Source organism: Carettochelys insculpta, chromosome 2, assembly GCF_033958435.1.
Source record: "Carettochelys insculpta isolate YL-2023 chromosome 2, ASM3395843v1, whole genome shotgun sequence".
Classification (NCBI taxonomy): Eukaryota; Metazoa; Chordata; order Testudines; family Carettochelyidae; genus Carettochelys; species Carettochelys insculpta.
Genome location: NC_134138.1, coordinates 235767395 through 235786136, shown reverse-complemented (window position 1 = coordinate 235786136; position 18742 = coordinate 235767395). Strand labels below are relative to the sequence as shown.

The following is an 18742-nucleotide window of genomic DNA, read 5'->3' as shown; positions in this document are numbered from 1 at the left end:
AAAGATACAATTTATATGGAAGGTTAAATGGTCAAAATCCTATTTAATTAAATTATTCCCACTTGGGAAACAGCCAAAGTAAAGGAACGCAGTGAAAGAAAGCTTCAAATAATATAAAATCTTTGAGAGAGAACTAACCACCTTTGGTGAAAGACTTTTCTGTTCTTAACCTTGTGTCGTTTAAACTATTTAAATAAGCTGTGCAAAACCTTACATTTAATATATAATAGGGCTTCAAAAGAGAGATTATTTTTTCTTGGCAGTTACAAGGAAGGTGATACAATGCCACTGAAAGAAAAGGGTATAGTTTCCTGTTTGACTATAGTTCCCAATCTTACGTGCCAACCATAGACACAGATAATGCCTCAAATGACATCTATTATTTTTGTCTGACGTGAGGAACATATAATGTACATTACAGAACTGCATAAAAATATGGACCAAGATTTTTGGAAGTGATTAGTGGTTTTTGAGAGCTTAGCTTGAGTCACCTTTAAAGAAAAGGCCTGGTTCTCAGAGAGTGGCTGTACCACATTTTCTGAAAATCAGGCCCCTATAAAATGCATCAAGCTGAGCTCCCCAGATCCCTGGTTATGCCTGGCCTCGGGCATGAAAAGAGTTCCTACTTTAGATAGAATATTCAGTTCTCATCATAAATCAGACTTTCAGGCCTGTTCTTTTCCCTTCCACTTGTACAAGTCAGGGGTCCCCAAGCAGACACACTTTTCTCCAGTATTTTCCCCTGGACTCTGCAGGTGCACCTCTGCTACAGTCGTGCAGTGTCAGTTTTCCTCATACAATGTGCAAAAGAGCAGGAGCAGAAGGGATGGAACACACAACCAGTTGCTTTTTGTGGCATCCCACAGAATTTTAGTTAGCAACCCAAATGGGCATTAATATTACTTCAAGGAGAATTACCTGCCTCAGGCTTTACCACTGCACAGCCATGAGGAGACTCAGCTCACGAAAGCACAGTGAGGCCAGGAGGTTGCATGGAGAGGAAAAACTGCCGTGCAGACCTGGAGCTTCCTTTCCTCATGGATTCTCAGTCTCTGCTGGGTTGGGAGAGCATAACCCCCAGTTGCAGAAGCTTGACTTTAAGCCTTCCTGATCACTGTGTCCCTTCTCTGTGGTGTTCTCTGAAGGACTGGATGGTATAGCCCACCTTGATACATTTTGGAGAGGCCTCGCTGTCAGAAAATGTGGTGCAGCCTCTCTCTACATACCAAGCCTGTTTTTAAAGGTGACTCTAGCTAACCTCTTGTGATTCAGCTTGTGAGGTTTCCATTTGTTAATTTGGTATAAACTTATTCATTCGTAATGCTGCCCTCTGGAATTTATTTTAATGTATGTAACTGCTTTGGCATGATGTTCAGTCTCTGAAAACCCATACTAGCAAAAGAGTTCTATAACCAGATGGATCTTACAAAACAGTATCTTTCAGCTGGAAAGGTTTTTTGCTATCCAGGATGCAACTGTAATGATGTCCCTTCTGTTAAACTGAAAACAAAGGCTTTTTATAAGTCAGCATTCCAGATTAATTAAGAATTCCTTACTAGTTGCAAAAGTATTCTCTCTTTTGGAGAGAAACTCTAGAGAAAATGTTCATCAAAAGCAGAAATATGGATGAAAAATGGACTTTTTTTTTAGGTTTCTGCTTTCGTCTCTATTTCTTTCTCTTTCTTCCATCCAAACAGACATTCCCCACAGCAAAATATTTACAAAGGTGACAAAAACCAAAACTAGCTACAGATGCCGATAAATTACTATAAAGATCCTCGTAATGATAAACTTTTTTTTTTTGTAATGCATTGTAATTGTGCTTATGGAAAGCATTCTCAGTAATTCGTGATGCTACCTTTAGATCCTGAATAGGTCTAGTTTATTTTGCTTAAATGAACCAGAAAGATTATCCATATCGTTCCTTGGAGTAGGAATACTCAGACTTCAGTGATTTAGCAATCGCCATTACTCAAATGGTGAATAAGTTGTTTTGTGTACTGCACGTGTATACACTCATAACAAAGTGAATGACTGGGTGTTCCACAATCAGAATTTTTACACAGTAAAAACATCCTGATTGGTTAATAAGTTTGATTAAAAACAAATCCATGTTTTGACATCATGTGTACTCAAAGAACCGCAGGAGACACGTTAACAAAGCACTTGTGGCTCCCAGGGCTTAGTCTGAGTGTTCATTTCCACCAATTGCATGTGGATTTAGATACATGCTCCCTTGATTGTTTGGCACCAGAAGCCTTAAATTTGTTCAAAGAACATTGATTATCCATGTAGTAAAACTGAATATATTGATGGTCCTGTGTGCAAAATACTCTATTTTAACTAACTAGAAGGTACTGTAGCTTCATATGATATGGCTCCTAAACTTCTTTTCAAAAGATGTGGATGCTCACTGCTCAGCTAACAAGCAGTCGACACATTACGTTTTACCCAGCAGATTGTGAACCCTTGCAGCACTTCAGGCTGTGCTGGCAAATCCCTTGAAACCGAAAGTCATGCTAATTTGCATATAAAATACAGGGGATGTTAATCAGGTATAAATGTGCAGTTGTGTTTTAGCCCAGTGCTGTATATATGCATTTCACTTCACAAAAGAGGCAGACATAGGAAGGTTGAGGGCAGTGGGGGAAAATTAGCAAAAAGAAAACCAAAGACTTCTACGAATGTCTTTTATCTGTGCAGTGACCACAAGCATGACTGCATGTAGCTTTGAGTTTCTTAGCCAGTTGTGGTGTTTCAGTCCAGAGGCAGACAGTGTATTCACATATGTAAGTACTTCCAAAGACACTTACACAATTCCCGTGTTGTGTAACACTGGGTATCAGTCAGCTGACAGGCATTTATAGAAATTCAGTTGTTTCATTTATGAAATTGGGAATGAAGCATGATTATCCAAGCAGTTCTCCTTGAACTTTGGGCTTACTCTATTCCTTGGCGGTTGGATATTAGGTTGAAAACAATTTAAACATTTTTCCTGAGCCTTTGAAAGTCTCTGAATTATTGTTGATTAAATGAATCTTGAAGTCCTCAATCCCTTAAATACACAATTGTTATACTCCTATTTCTCCTCTACTCCTACAAATAACAAGAAGTCTTGTGGCACCTTAGAGCCTACCACATTTATTAGGTCATGAGCTGCCATGGATAAGACCCACTTCATCAGATGAAAATGGATAGGAAAAAACAGAATTCAGGGTTTATATGTGGGGAGGGAGGGACTTACCTGTCACTAGTAGGACCAGTTAATGAAGCAAATTAAGTAGGATGAGTCTCATTCCTGTTGGCAAGTCAGGAAAATCAGAGAAACTATTCCACTGAATCAGTCTATAAACAAAGCAAAATAATTTCCATCTATTGCGTAGACCATCAGTTTCTTCTTGTTCTCCGCTCTCCTGAAGCATGTACAAAAAGGCTGTTTTATTAGGCAATGTTGTGTTCTAATAGACTATCCCAAACCTTTTGAGATCAGTTCTACTCTTCCCTTAATAGCGCTTCATTGTGCAACCAGTTTTTGCCCTTAAGCAATTAATTAAAAGAAATTGCATTCTATTTCTGTGTATCTGAAAAGAATTAGTTGTTTGTGAATCATGAAGTCAGACTTGTAGAAAGTGGAGGCCTGCAGCAAGCGGTGAACTATGAAGGCTTATGTCAGTTAAAGCTCCTCCAGCCAGTTGTTCGTTCTGCAGCTCCCCAGCCTTCCCATCGTTCTCTTTGGGATATCTAGTGCACCTAGAAATTCTTCCATCTGCTCACTGATTTTCCACACCATCAGAGAGGGGTTCAACCCAGGAGCACCCAAAGCACTGTAGGCAATGTGCCACTGACCTTCCAGATCTTTCCTCTCTGTGATCTGTTATGTCCACCCATTTCTGATTAGCAGGCTCCACAGGAAGAGCTTTTTTAAAAAATCCATCTTGGCCTTTAATTCATTGCAATTACGTGAATTAACCTCCTGGGGTAAAGGTGGGCAGGGCACATCTTTATGATTATTTGTTTTACAGGCATACATCAATGCCTCCACTGAAATCATGGCCCCACTGTGTTAGGCACGCTGTACAAATACATTTTAGAGCAGTTGGCTGTGGTGGTTTGATCACAGATTCAGGAGACAATGTAGCATCACTTTATGTGTTGATGGTTCTCTTTAGCAGGTTTTCTTTGCGCACATAAGGCTTAGCAGCCTAATTTCTGCACGACTTCAGAGACCGCCTTCAAGCTGATGGCATGGAAGCTGGGCAAGTTCTTTGCAAGCCATGAGTTCTATTTCATAGTTTTACTACACAACTGAGGCCAAACCTCCGTGAGTGAGTTTTTTACTGCTGGTTGTCTTGGGTCCAAACCCAGATGTAGCAAGTCAGTAAATCACTGTAAGCTTTATGCCGGGGGGGCTGATTCTCAGAGTTAAAACAGGAGGGTGCAAAAAGTTCTAAGAATTTGGCCCTTCATTGTCTACTTTGAAAAGCACATTTTAGTGACAAGAGGTAGCGATATTTCTGTAGTCCTGATATGTTCCAGAATCTTGGTGTCTGAGCTGTTAAGCTTCTTTCTTTTTTAAAACACTGTTCATATGGCTCTGCTTGCAAACTATATTGAACTCACTAAGACTTACTATTTTTGTAGTACTTCCATCTGAAGTATTAACTTTTCCAGAGCTCGCTTGTCAAGGAATCTATTTTATTCTCAAAGACTGGAAGAGGTATAGTAGATTCCTTCCTAGCCATTTTTCATGTGAGGCCTTATTCAAATGGTAATTGAAAAAGGCTTTGTGGACTTTGTTCTCTGCTCAAAGAAGGAAAAAAAATACAGCTGTGGCCAGTTTGGGATAGTAGAGAATTTTTTCTCAAAAGACTCACAGAAAAACTAGCTTGGAAGTTATCTCAGACACCCAAAGGTTAAAAGATCAACTACAAACTGTTACCAAATATTAGTAGAAACAAAAGTAATGACTAAAACGCTACAGTAAAATGCGAGAGCTTTACTATGTTTGTCTGTGACAAATGTGCGTGAGTTAGTTGAAAAATTTGTAGAGATTTGTGTACAAGGTATTCTCTTAATTGACTGTCAAGTGCAAAATGACCAGAGTTTATCATCTGAAGAGATTATATTCCTTTAACTCCTAGATAGCCCACTTAAGTATCAAGCCTCCATTATAATAGATACTGTGGTGCAACAAACTGCAACATCTGGATTCAGATTTCTGACAATCTAAACTTGAAGGACTTCAAGGGCTTTGTTTGGACCATTATAATGACAGGTTCAGATTTCGTGGTCATGGGTTAGCATTTCAAATACGTTTTCCAAAGTTTGCTGATGTTCAGATCCAGGGTTTTTGCCTCATTATTATTGTTACATAACGGTGGCACCTGAAGTTCACTAACAACATAGACTTCTTCTTCGAGTGTCCCCGTGGGTGCTCCACAATAGGTGTCGGGCTTGCCCGGCGCCGCAGATCGGATCTTCCCAGCAGTTTCTGCCGGACCGCGCATGCGCCGGCGCGCGCCGCTCCCTTGCGCGCTCCTGGCCATGTGCGCGATCCGGTCCCCGCCAGTTCCTCTTAACCGCCGTCGGCTGCAGACGGAATCTGAACTAGGCTAAGGCCAAGTAGCGTATTCAATTACTTTAACTGTTTTTCTTTAAAGTTTTTCAAGTACTTAGGCTACTGCAAGTTAGCCGGTTGTTGTTTTTGCAAAAAAAAAAAAAAAAAAAAGCAACAAACAAACTACAAGCGGGACAGCTTCAATCCAGTCCCAGTAACAAGCGCCGGAGGCCAGGAGCATAGGGCCATCAGCCCTCCTGCTGCGGCAGGCCATCGGAAGGGGAAAACAGCACAGAGAAGGTGCTAAGTACCCGTTTAACAACTGAAAGACTCACCAACAATGTCCTCTTCAGGATTTAAAAAATGTGAGTCCTGCCGAGAGGCGATGCCAGCGTCCGATGGGCACAGTCTAGGCATAAGGTGCCTTGGGGAGTCCCATGTTGCACAGAAATGCTCCTTCTGTGCTAAATTAACAGCCAGAGCAAGGAGAGACAGGGAGATGCGGCTTAAAATGCTGCTTTTTGATAAAGCCCTCCAGCCAGACGTGCCGGAGCGGCCACAGCAGGAGGGACCCTCCGGGGCCCATAAAAGGAAAGCTGCCTCCCTCACCCCATCAGCGCAAAAACGGAGGAAAGCCTCCCCAGCCCGATCCCTGCCGGCAGCAACAGCGAGTGGGACGGGAGAAGCGAGCAGCCCCCAGCCGCAGCAATAGCTGATCGGCGGCGGCATGGAGAGCCACGTGGAAGCGGCTCAGCCTCCGATAATCAGCCAGCCGCCCCGCACCGCAGGCAGGGCGGCGGCTAAACAAGCGCCGGTACCGGCGGCACCGCAGGCAGCGGCACCGACCCCCGGGGAACCAGCGGTGCAGAGCGCGCAGGCACGCAGCCTGCAGACACCGAAGGACACCGCACGTGCAGCACCACCTTCGAGCGTGCCGAGCACGGTGCGGATGGGGCCGGGATCCCCTGTGCGTCAGGGGGCGGAGTTACCTCCTCCAGGGAGGGGGAAGGCTGCACACAAGAGGAGGTATTGCAGCCCCTCTCCGGACAGGGATGTGGAGTTGCTTTCTCACAGCCCTCCGCTTATGTTGCAGACTCCAACCAGAAGGCAGGGGTCCCCCCTAGCCTACCCGGAGCCCCCTTCTCCATTTTTGCAACCAGCCTCACCCTGGCTGGGACCACCTTCACCCTTCCTGGGGTTTGAACCTCTGGACTATTATGCAAAATCGCTCTCTCCAGTGTCTCGACGATCTCCCTCCCCCAGACGCAGAGGGTATGCACCAAGGGAGTGGTCTAGGTCACCTTCCCAAGAACAGTGCCTATACTGCCATGGTCGCCCCTACCACGCGGGGCATAGACACCATTGGCAATCTACTAGGGAAAGATCCCCACAGACGATCTCGTACCCCCGAGGGCAATTGCGACCGGGGACAGAGACTCAAGCATCTCAGGGGGGACTGGTTATGGAACCCCGAGATTTTCCCTCGCAAACCTCTAGCGAGAGGGTGTACCATCACCAGCAGGAACCGGAAGGGTCCAGAGAGACGTACCCCAGCGGTTCCTCGCTCTCCTCCCCGGACGAGGCTACGGCCCCGGGGGACGTCCATCCTCCGGACGATCTCAAACAGTTTCAAGAGCTGTTTAAGAGGGTGGCCTTCACGCAAGGCATCCAGACAGCAGAGGTGCAAGAGAAACACCATAAGCTCCTCAAAAATTTGAGACCTCCGGCCTCCTCCAGAGTAGCAATACCGCTTGATGAAGCGATCTTAGAGTCCGCCACTACGATATGGCAGACCCCTGCGACTATTCCGCCTGTCCAAAAGAGAGCGGATAAGAAATACTTCGTGCCGGCGAAGGGCATGGAGTTCCTGTTCAGCCACCCACAGCCAAATTCCTTGGTGGTGGAGTCGTCGCAACAAAGATCAGACATCTCAATTCAAGACAGGGGGAACAGACAAAGATGCCAAGAAGCTAGAGCTGTTCGGCAGAAAGGTCTACTCCTCCTGCACTTTAACGTTGCGAATGGCAAATTACGCAGCGCACTTAGCGAACCATAATTTCGACAACTATTCCAGGTTAACCTCCCTCATGGACTCGCTTCCAGAGAACAAAAAGCCGGTGCTCAAGGCCATAGCGCAAGAAGGCTACGCGGCCTTGAGGACAGGAGTTCAGATCGCCCTGGACGTTGCGGACACAGCAGCACGTTCCACAGCAACGGCAGTGGTGATGCGAAGGGAGTCCTGGCTCCAGACTTCGGGTATACCGAGGGATCTGCAGGCGAAGATAGTTGACCTTCCCTTTGACTCGCAGAAGCTGTTGCTGAATCAACTGACTCGGTCCTTCATTCCAGTAAAGATTCAAGAGCCACACTCAGGACCCTGGGGATTTACACCCCTCCATACACAAAGAAAAGGTACTACCCTCAACAAAGACGGTACCAGTACCAGCAACAGCGCCCCCAGTACCACAGGGGTTACGAGCAAGGGCGACATCAACAGCACCAGCAGTACAGAACTCCCAGGCGACGTTCACAACAGAGCCATGCGTCCTCGGGGCGGGGCCAAAGGCCACAAGTTTGACATACAGATCCAGGGCTGCACCATCACTACCATCGCACAAGGTCATCCGAAGCGACTATTCCACCATCGCATCCGACCATTCTACGACCAGTGGCAAATGATCACCACAGACAAATGGGTGCTGGAGATCATAGCCACGGGGTACGCCATCCCCTTCCAGTCGCTCCCACCATCACGACCTCCACCCAAGCCCCACCTCCAGGAGGCCTCCCATGTAGCGAAGCTCAGGCAGGAGGTGGACCATCTCATGCTCACAGGGGCAGTGGAAAGAGTGCCGGAGCAACTGCAAGGGAAAGGGTTCTACTCCAGGTACTTCCTCACGGAGAAAAAGACAGGAGGCTGGAGGCCCATCTTAGACCTTCGCGGCCTCAACAGGTACCTGCGCAAGCAACGTTTTCGGATGACCACAATCGCCTCCATCCTTACAGCACTGGACGATGGAGACTGGTTCGCAGCCCTCGATTTACAAGACACGTACTTCCACATAACTATCCATCCGGCTCACCGGCGATTCCTCCGGTTCATGGTAGGCAACGAACACTTCCAATACAAGGTCCTACCGTTTGGCCTCTCCTTGGCCCCCAGAGTCTTCACCAAGACCTTGGCAGTGGTGTCAGCCTACCTGCACAGACGGGGTATTTATTTTCCCGTATCTGGACGACTGCATGCTCAAAGGGGCCTCGAAGGGGAAGGTTCTGCGCATGATACGCGTCACAGCAAACACGTTCTCTTCACTCGGCCTGGTTATCAATCTGGCAAAATCAAAAATAGACCCCACACAGGACATAGAGTTCATAGGGGCTCGCATAAACTCAGTTACAGCGAGAGTATGTCTACCAGAGGCTCGCTTTCGGGCCATCGGTTCCCTCGTGCAGGTCATCACCTTCAGCCCTACGGTGCCGGTCTTGACGTGCTTGCAGCTGCTGGGCCACATGTCAGCGGCGACGTTTGTAGTACAGAACTCCAGGTTACACATGCGCAGCATGCAGCACTGGCTGGCGAGTGTATACAAACCGGCAGTACACACCGTTCACAGGGTGGTGTCGCCCACAGCCGGGGTGCGCAAATCCCTACAATGGTGGGTAAACCCCAGGAACCTGCTAACAGGGGTACCCTTCCACCAGCCGCAAATATCAGTTTTTCTCACTACAGATGCCTCCCTCATAGGGTGGGGAGCGCACATGGGCGAAGAGGTGACTCAAGGACTGTGGTCACCCACGGAACAGTCACTACACATAAATATACTGGAGCTCAGAGCAGTGTTCAACGCCTGCAGACACTTTCCAGACCACATACAAGGCAAAGTCATCGGGATCAGTACAGACAATACCTCCACCATGTTTAATATAAACAGGCAAGGAGGAGCTCGATCCCGTGCCTTATGCGCGGAAGCAATCCGCTTATGGAACTGGTGCATCGCCAACAATATAATCTTGAAAGCCTCATACTTGCCGGGTGCGCACAATGTGAAGGCAGCAGCTGCCAGGCGTTTTGCACTCACACACGAGTGGCAGATCCGTCCCGATCTGCTACGGCCGATTTTCCACGCATGGGGTTTTCCCCAAATAGACCTGTTTGCCACTCAGCACAACAAGAAGTGCCCACGATTCTGCTCCAGGGCAGGACTGGGATGGGGGTCCCTGGGGGACGCGTTCGCAATCCCGTGGAGGGGCCCCCTGCTTTATTCGTTTCCTCCCACAGTGCTGATCCACAAAGTCTTGCAGAAAGCCAGGAGGGAAAGGGCCCGGATGATCCTAATAGTCCCAACGTGGGATCGACAACAATGGTTCCCCCTACTCCTGCGCATGTCGGACCGTCCACCAATGCCTCTTCCGGTGGCGCCGGATCTGCTCACGCAAGCCCAGGGGTCCATAGTGCACCCGCACCCCCAAAGCCTGCGACTGCAAGCGTGGTTAATCCATGGCTCAGCTCCCTAGAGAGCACATGCACAGTGGAAGTACAGCAAGTCCTAGAAAGTAGCAGGAGGACTTCCACCAGGAAGACCTAGAAGCAAAAATGGACTCGCTTCATGGCTTGGTGTTCTACCAAACAGCTGGCCCCCCTTTTGGTGCCTATACCTACAATACTAGAGTATTTACTGGACCTCAAGAGAGGAGGACTCTCGCTATCCTCGTTGAAGGTCCACCTTGCCGCCATCTCGGCATTCAGACATGAGGAGGAAGGGCACACGGTGTTCGCCCACCCTATGGTTACCAGGTTCCTCAAAGGGTTGGTAAACATATACCCCCCTCGGAAACCGATTCCACCTTCGTGGAACTTGGACCTGGTGCTTACCACGCTAATGGGACCACCGTTCGAGCCCTTGGCCACGGTTCCCCTCCGCCACCTTACAATAAAGACGACCTTTCTTCTTGCAATTACGTCAGCTCGTAGGGTGAGCGAGCTCGCGGCAGTCATGGCAACGCCACCCTGCACTGTTTTTTCCAAGGAGGCGGTAACCATACGGCTGCATCCAGCCTTTGTTCCCAAAGTTTCTTCCGAGTTTCACATTAACGAACCTATTGTTCTACCCTCGTTTTATCCAAAGCCTCATAACTCCAACGAAGAGGCGCGCCTACACCTCCTGGACGTGAGGAGGGCGCTAGCCTTCTACGTAGACAGGACCAAGTCCTTCCGGAAAACGGATAGACTCCTAGTCTCCCTCGCTCCCAAATCGAAAGGAGAAGGTCTCTCCTCGCAGAGAATCTCAAAGCACATTGTATCCTGCATAAAAATGTGCTACGAGCTCAAAAAGACTCCTTTATCGGCCACTCCCAGGGCTCATTCCACTAGGGCGGTGGCGGCATCAACAGCCTTTTTCAAGGGCGTTGCGTTAAAAGACATTTGCAGAGCGGCGACCTGGTCATCCTACGACACCTTCGCCAAACATTACGCCCTTCACAGGGTATTCCAAGAGGATACCCGTCTCTCTGCAGCGGTCCTCTCGGGGACAAGCTGCACATAATCCGATTACCCACCTCCTATCTTGGGTTACTGCTGGGTAGTCACCTATTGTGGAGCACCCACGGGGACACTCGAAGAAGAAAGAAAAGTTACTCACCGTAGTAACGGTGGTTCTTCGAGATGTGTCCCCGTGGGTGCTCCACTACCCGCCCATCCTCCCCGCTTCGGATCTCTGTTAGTGTTTTGCAGGGGCACCCGAGGCGGTTGGTCAAGGAACTGGCGGGGACCAGATCGCGCACATGGCCAGGAACGCGCAAGGGAGCGGCGCGCGCCGGTGCATGCGCAGTCCGGCAGAAACTGCTTGGAAGATCCGATCTGCGGCGCCGGGCAAGCCCGACACCTATTGTGGAGCACCCACGGGGACACATCTCGAAGAACCACCGTTACTACGGTGAGTAACTTTTCTTTCATTGTGTTAGGTACTGTGTACCACACAGTAAGAGGCAGTTCCTACCCCGTGAGTTCATAATCTTAGCCCCCTCAGCCGCCCCCCCCCCCCCAAAAAAAAAAAACCCCACAGAGGTATACAGAAGTTAAGAGACTTAACCAAAATCATGCATCTATTCAGTGGCAGAGTCAAGAATAGAATGCAGGTCTTTTGGGCTACGTCTACACGTGCACCCAACTTCGAAATAGCTTATTTCGATGTTGCGACATCTAAATAGGCTATTTCGATGAATAACGTCTACACGTCCTCCAGGGCTGGCAACGTCGATGTTCAACTTCGACGTTGCTCAGCCCAACATCGAAATAGGCACAGCGAGGGAACGTCTACACGCCAAAGTAGCACACATCGAAATAAGGGAGCCAGGCACAGCTGCAGACAGGGTCACGGGGCGGACTCAACAGCAAGTCGCTCCCTTAAAGGGCCCCTCCCAGACACACTTTCATTAAACAGTGCAAGATACACAGAGCCAACAACTAGTTGCAGACCCTGTATATGCAGCACGGACCCCCAGCTGCAGCAGCAGCAGCCAGAAGCCCTGGGCTAAGGGCTGCTGCCCACGGTGACCACAGAGCCCCGCAAGGGCTGGAGAGAGAGCATCTCTCAACCCCCCAGCTGATGGCCGCCATGGAGGACCCCGCTATTTCGATGTTGCGGGACGCGGATCGTCTACACGTCCCTACTTCGATGTTGAACGTCGAAGTAGGGCGCTATTCCCATCCCCTCATGGGGTTAGCGACTTCGACGTCTCGCCGCCTAACGTCGATTTTAACTTCGAAATAGCGCCCAACGCGTGTAGACGTGACGGGCGCTATTTCGAAGTTAGTGCCGCTACTTCGAAGTAGCGTGCACGTGTAGACGCAGCCTTGGAGTCCCAATCTCATGCTCTGTCCACTGCAGCATACTCCTAGGCCCTTCATCCTTGATAGCTAGGATCGCCATGTGCATGTTTTTTAACCAGAACACCTGGTCAAAAACAAGACTTGTAGACTCCAGTCAGCACTGCTGACCAAGCCATTAAGCGTCCAGTTGGTGGTGCGGCGGGGCTAAGGCACACTCATTGCCTGCCCTGGCTCCTGAAAGCAGCTGGCATGGCTGGCTCTTAGGTGCAGGGGTGACACGAGGGCTCCCTGCACTGATCCTGCCCCGAACATCAGTCTCTCAGCTCCCATTCATCATGGGGCCTGGCCAACAGGAATTGTGGGGACAGCAATTGTAGGTGTGGGCATCACAGAACCCCCTGGCCCATCCGCCTAGGAGCTGGGCGTGCTGGGTGCTTACAGGAACAGCCTGAGCTAAGTGCTGCCTGGAAGGAGCCCGCATGCCTTACCTCCTCCCACACCTCAACCTCCTACTCCAAACCCTGAGCCCCTTCCTACATGCCAAAGCCCTCATCTCTGGCCCCACCCCAGAGCCCGCACCCCTGGCCAGAGTCCTCACTTCCCCTTGTGCTCCAGCCCCAGACTGGTGAAAGTGAGTGTGGGTGGAGGAGAACAAGCAACAGTGGGATGGGGCTGGAGTGACCAGGGGTCGGGCCTCGGGAAAGATGGAGACACAAGGATCTTCTGTGTTTTGCAGCTGGAAAGCTGGTGACCCTGTTGGTGTCTGTCGGCTATTTTCTTAAATGCGTTGATATTTGTTTCCATGTTAGCACTTTTGTGGAGGAGGGGAAGGGGTGTTCTAGTTAAGTGTGCTTGTTCATATCTGGCCACTCACTTACCATTTCTTTTAGTTGAAAATAGAACAAAATCTCTGACCTGCAGTGATCTCCATGCAGGTGCTTGATGTCATGGGGCTCTGTGTATCCTGAGCAAAATTCTTTGCAGGGTCAGGAACTATGGAGAACGGACAGGGCCTACTCTTACATTAACATTCTTAATTTAGGATTTTTTGGGTGTGGTTTAGAATGTGCAACAACATTTTTATATTTGGGGCAGAAATCAGAGTGACTCATTATGAATTAACAAGTAAACACAATAAAGAAATAAGACACAGAATAATAATAAATATTTTACTTTATATGACTCTTAGGGTTCTGGTTATATTTCTTAGCATATGACTAAATGTTCTGTATAATACTGGTTGCTGTCATAGAGCAAACTTCATAGAGCAACCCTAACCTTTGATAAGCTGCAATTAAAGACAGCTAAAAATAAATATAAATTGATCCAGAAGGGATGTGGCCTGTGTGGCAGAATGGGAAGAGATACGAGGTATGGTCCATCTTATGTAAAAGTCTGAGAGTCACGGCTCTAGTAGATCTGTGCTGGAATTACCTTAAGTCTCACTCCTTGCCTATATACACAACTTGCAGCAAATTAGCTCAAATCTCTTTTAAAATCAATTTAGTTCAGGTGGTGTAAAATCCTACATGGACACACTTAAAACAACTTTAGTGTGTCCACGCAGAAGTTAGCACCAATTTAATTAAGTTCAAGACACAACATTAATCTGGTACACGTTTGTATATCAACCAAGTCTTGAAAGAAAGGGACCTCATTTGCACGCGGCTCTAATATATCTAGCTGAGAGGTGGTGAGAGACTGCCATTTTCTGTCTGAATTATGAGGTGTGTGAACTACAGAATTGCACCATACAGACTGCTGTAAATAGTTCCTGCAAACATTGCCAGTTGGGGAAAATCGTGGCTTATTTCTAGAGTCAAATAATCTATTTTAGAATACATTTTTTTTATCCCGGCCTTAAGACTTGGCCCCCCAGTGCATTTCAGGAGCATGGAATAACTGAATAAAACTAAAGCCCAGGAGAAATCAGTTTTGAGTACCCCAATGCTTAGCCTCAGTAAATAGTATTCCTCAACAAACCAGCTGAATGGTTTAGCCTATGGAAGAGAAGCCTACATATGAGCTATAATGGGTTCTGAAATAATCCCTTTTTTCAGCTATGAGCTAATGTCACTGAAGATATGTGAAGAAACTTAACAGGCATCTCTCTTTGCTGATCCTGGCCTGTGGAGGAACAGAAGGCTTAAACTAACAATACTGCAATTTTTTAATATAATACAACAATTGTATTTTTAAACATGCCATAACGCAAAGTACTTCATAATATAAAATAATTGTATTTTAAATGCATTTATATACATACGTTTATGTGTATTTTTTCACACATTTATGCATGCACATATACATACAATGCGTGTGCATACATAGACAGAGCTGAAATAATGTATGTGTATGTATGAAGCATTTGTAAGAGTCTGGCATGGTCTAATTTGTCTGTTTGCTTGTATTCCGCACTTAAGGGCTTATACATTCAGTTTGCTCAAAAGAGTGATGAATTACTTCTTGCTTATGACTCAAATCAGAAATGCATGAAGTGCAGCTGCAGAGATAATGCATTCTCCCCAAAGGCTTTGGCTGAGCAAATTAGGTGTCAATGGGGTGCCTGCGCAGGCAGTACTCTCTCTAATTAGTCTCTTGAGCCTAGTTGGTGGCGGGTATACGATGATCTAATCAATTGGTCTGTGTCTGATGGTACGTGTAAAAATCCTACCAGGCAGAGCTGTCTCCCACAGGTCACTCACCTGCACAGCAGGAATGCTCATTTTCATTTTTCATCTCTTCCATCACATGAGGCTGACAGTTGGTTTTAAGAAAACCGAATCCAAAAAAAAAAGAAAAAGAAAAAGAAAAATCTAGTTCATAGGGCATGTGGGTCAGAATATAGTTGCATTATGGGTATTTGGTGATCCAATTAATTAACATTTATAGCAAAGAGCTGTATGTAGATGTTACTGGAATACAAAATTTTGTTAATATATTGGTTTTAATCCCTGCCTTAGTAAAGAGAGAGATAAAAGATAAGCAAGAAAGAAATACATTGTGTGTTGATGTTACATAATTTTGCGGAGTATAAGCAGGTATGTGTATATGGTTATGGACAAGGGACCATTGTTAATGGTCTTACATTGCAAGTATACTTCACCCACAGGAAATGCTGTATCCACCAGTTATCTGGTTGCATTTGTGTTTACCACTGTGTTTCATTGGAGTGAATAGTCTAAACTGTTGCAAGCAGTCTAGTGTAAATAGAACTGCACCCTGACTGTGTTTTGCATGCTGAGGAGTCTGTCTGAGCAGAGCTGCACCCTGTTTTATAATTTGTTCCCATGTTAACAGCACCTTGAGGAGGATTTGGAGTCTGCCAAAAGTCACTTGCAATGGAACCAGCCAAATATTTTGAAGGGGAAGAACTATCCTTTTATAAATTTTAAAAAAGAAAATCTTCAGCAAGTGTTGGCTTTAGTTACCCCTCCCTTACGCATGCCTTGAGACCTAGAATTAATATTTAAAATACAAACCTTTTGTATGTTGTAATAATTCAACAACTGCAGTGTTACACAGTTATTCATTGCTTATTTTTAAGTTGGATTTATAAATTGTATGACAAAACAGGGTGTAAGCAGCAGAGAATTTCAGATAGTTAGAATTACATTGCTTGATATGAATCATGAAATATTTCAAATGCATCATTAACTTGCTTATGATTCTTTGATTATTTTAATGGAGACATTATGAATATCTAAACTGCCTCATCCTGCAGTGCAAAAATAAAAAGTTCATTTTTAAGGCAGTCTGTTACATGTCAGAAAGTATTTTAAGGAGATCTAAAGGAGTCCTTATTTGCTCTTGGGAAATCACAAGTTGTAAATATTCCATTTTACAGCACATGCTTTTTATAAGCAAAGCTGGGACCAGGAGCCGTAAACATGATCTGCAAAATCACCAAGCAAACTTTGATTTGTATGATCAGAAAAAATATGTGAGGCTTTCTAAAATGGAGCTTTTAAAAAATAATGTAAAAGCAGAATTGCTTCAGAGCTTGAGAATTCTGATGTGCTATCGTGCAGATTCCTGGTTCAGGAGCAACCTTGGGCTTTAGATGTTTTGTGGGGGACAGCGAGAGCCACACTGCTTTTCAGTAACACTGTCAGAGTGACAGGAAATTATACCCCAACCTGAATGCCAAAGGAAAGGTGTATCAAAAGAACTCAGTGCTAGGGATGGGAGAACTGAATTATTCCAGTTGAGGGGTTTCTTATTCAGAGCCACAACAGAAAAAGAAAGAAGCCTCTATTGAAAACTTTGAATGTCTACTCCACCCGTTAATCACGACTGTCAGTCCATATTCCATCTTATAAGTAAAACGATGCTGTCAGTGTTTCCCAGCATGTAAAATGGCAGCTTCTGCTGTTCAGTGTCATAAATCATTTGTGCTAGCATAAGAACAGCCATACCGGGTCACACCGTGTATCCTGTCTTCTAACAGTGTCTGGGGCCAGATGCTTCAGAGGGAATGTACAGAACAGGGCAATTAGCAAGAGATACATTCTCTACCTCCCAGTCCCAGCTTCTGGAAGTTACAGGCTTATGGACACCCTGAGCATGGAGTTGAATCCGTGTCCACCATTGATGGGCCCATCCTCCATGAACTTACCTAATTCTTTTTTGAACCCAGTTACGCTTTTGGCCTTGAGAACATCAGCGGGCAACGAGTTCCACATGGTGACTGTGCATTGTGTGAAGAAGCAGTTCCTTATGTTTGTTTTAAGCTTGCTGCCTAGTAATTCCATTGGGTGACCCCTACTGCTTGTGTTCTCCACAACTGCTGGTTTATATGGGCCTGAGGAAGTTAAGTTTTTTGGACCTGATTCTGTGAAGTGCTAAATACCTGTGAGATTTTGAGCACCCTCAGCTCTCATTAATGTCACTGGAGACTGAAGGTTACTTGTCATGGCACAGGAGCATCTCACAGATCTGGACTGTTCATTAGAGAGCTGCCTGCATCTGATCAGTTGAGAGACAAAGTTTGGAGAATTTGGTATTTTGCAACTGGACAAATGTGAGCATTACTGAGAGAGTTTTTGTTGATTCACTCCTGCAAAGAGTGGTTTGTGCTCTTAGTGGAAACTTGAGCTCTGTCCTTGTGTTAAAAATGCCAGACACCCAACCTTTTTTGTCTCAGTTCTGGATAATTTGAAAGCAACATCTGGACTGAGGTCCTTCTTGCGTCCCAATCATTTTCCCTCGGTAGTGGATGATGCTTTGTTTGTTATACTAAGACATGACACTCCAGCATTATGTGCCTTACCCCTGAGCCTGGCCAGCTGTTCTCTGCCTGCAGTGACATTTTTAAGCAGCACAGGACCACCAGAGATCAGGAGAGCAACTAGGCCAAAGTTAGGAGTGCAGAGTATAAACACAAGGAGTAAGAGGCCCATCTCTCCTCAGTGAACATTGAACGGGCTCCAGGATCTATAAAGTTTCCTGTTTGTTATTTGCTTCCTTAGGGGCGTTTTCCACCAAGTAGTGTTAATTTAGGAAAACCTGTAGTTCAGGGGAAATGGTCAAAAAAATCACCATTTTGCCCCCTCAAAATAATGTGCTTGAGGGGTGGGGTCTAAACTTCTGCAAGTGTTAACTAGAGAAGTCAAGTTCAATATATTCTTTGAAACAAGATTTACTGAGCCATCAACCAAAACCAGAAGCCAAGGGAAAAGGGAGGGTTGTTTCATGTGGATGTAGAGTGATGGTGCTTACCTGTGTGCAGCAAGAACTACGAAGGCAGTTAGAAAACATCCCACATACAGGACTCGAGATGGTTGAACAGTAGGCCATAGGACAGGAGGCCAGAGGACACTGCCATGCACCACTTATAACGTGTTCTTGTTAAGGTAGCCCAGATGCTGTGTAGTTTAAATGGGGAGGAAGAGGTGCACTGAGGAACCATGGTAGTGAGCCTGGCATGGATGGAGAGAGAAATTTCAAAAGGTGGATGTTTAAGCTACTTCTGATGATGAAACAAAGACAGGTATTTGACGCTGCAGTTTGAATTAGTTTTGAAGACGGTTGTTTCATTGTTTCTTTCCTTCTGATGAAATGAGGTCCTGATCCAGTGAAGTAAGTGGCACCTGTGGCTTGATTTGTGTAGGTGTACAAGGTGCTAATAACAACACAGCTCAAAAGCTGATATGTATTTTTACGTAACCCCCTTTTTGGTGCTGTTTTCGTCTATACGTGAATCTTCCTTGCAGTTGAACTTAAAGATGTAACAAGTATCCCTTCCAATGGTACTTAAGGCCTCACTGAAGATTTCGCCACTTCTTAACAACAATGATGGCTTCAGAGCAGTGGTCCCCCAAACTGCAGGGCACACCCCCATTGGAGGAACATTT

General features: G+C 46.3%; 1 protein-coding gene across 2 annotated transcripts in view; it reads left to right on the top strand.

Moving 5' to 3' along the window:
- The window catches only part of CDK14 (cyclin dependent kinase 14), a 555604-nt gene that overhangs the window by 532289 nt on the left and 4573 nt on the right, over window positions 1–18742 (top strand). The gene's annotated exons all lie outside the window — the stretch shown is intronic.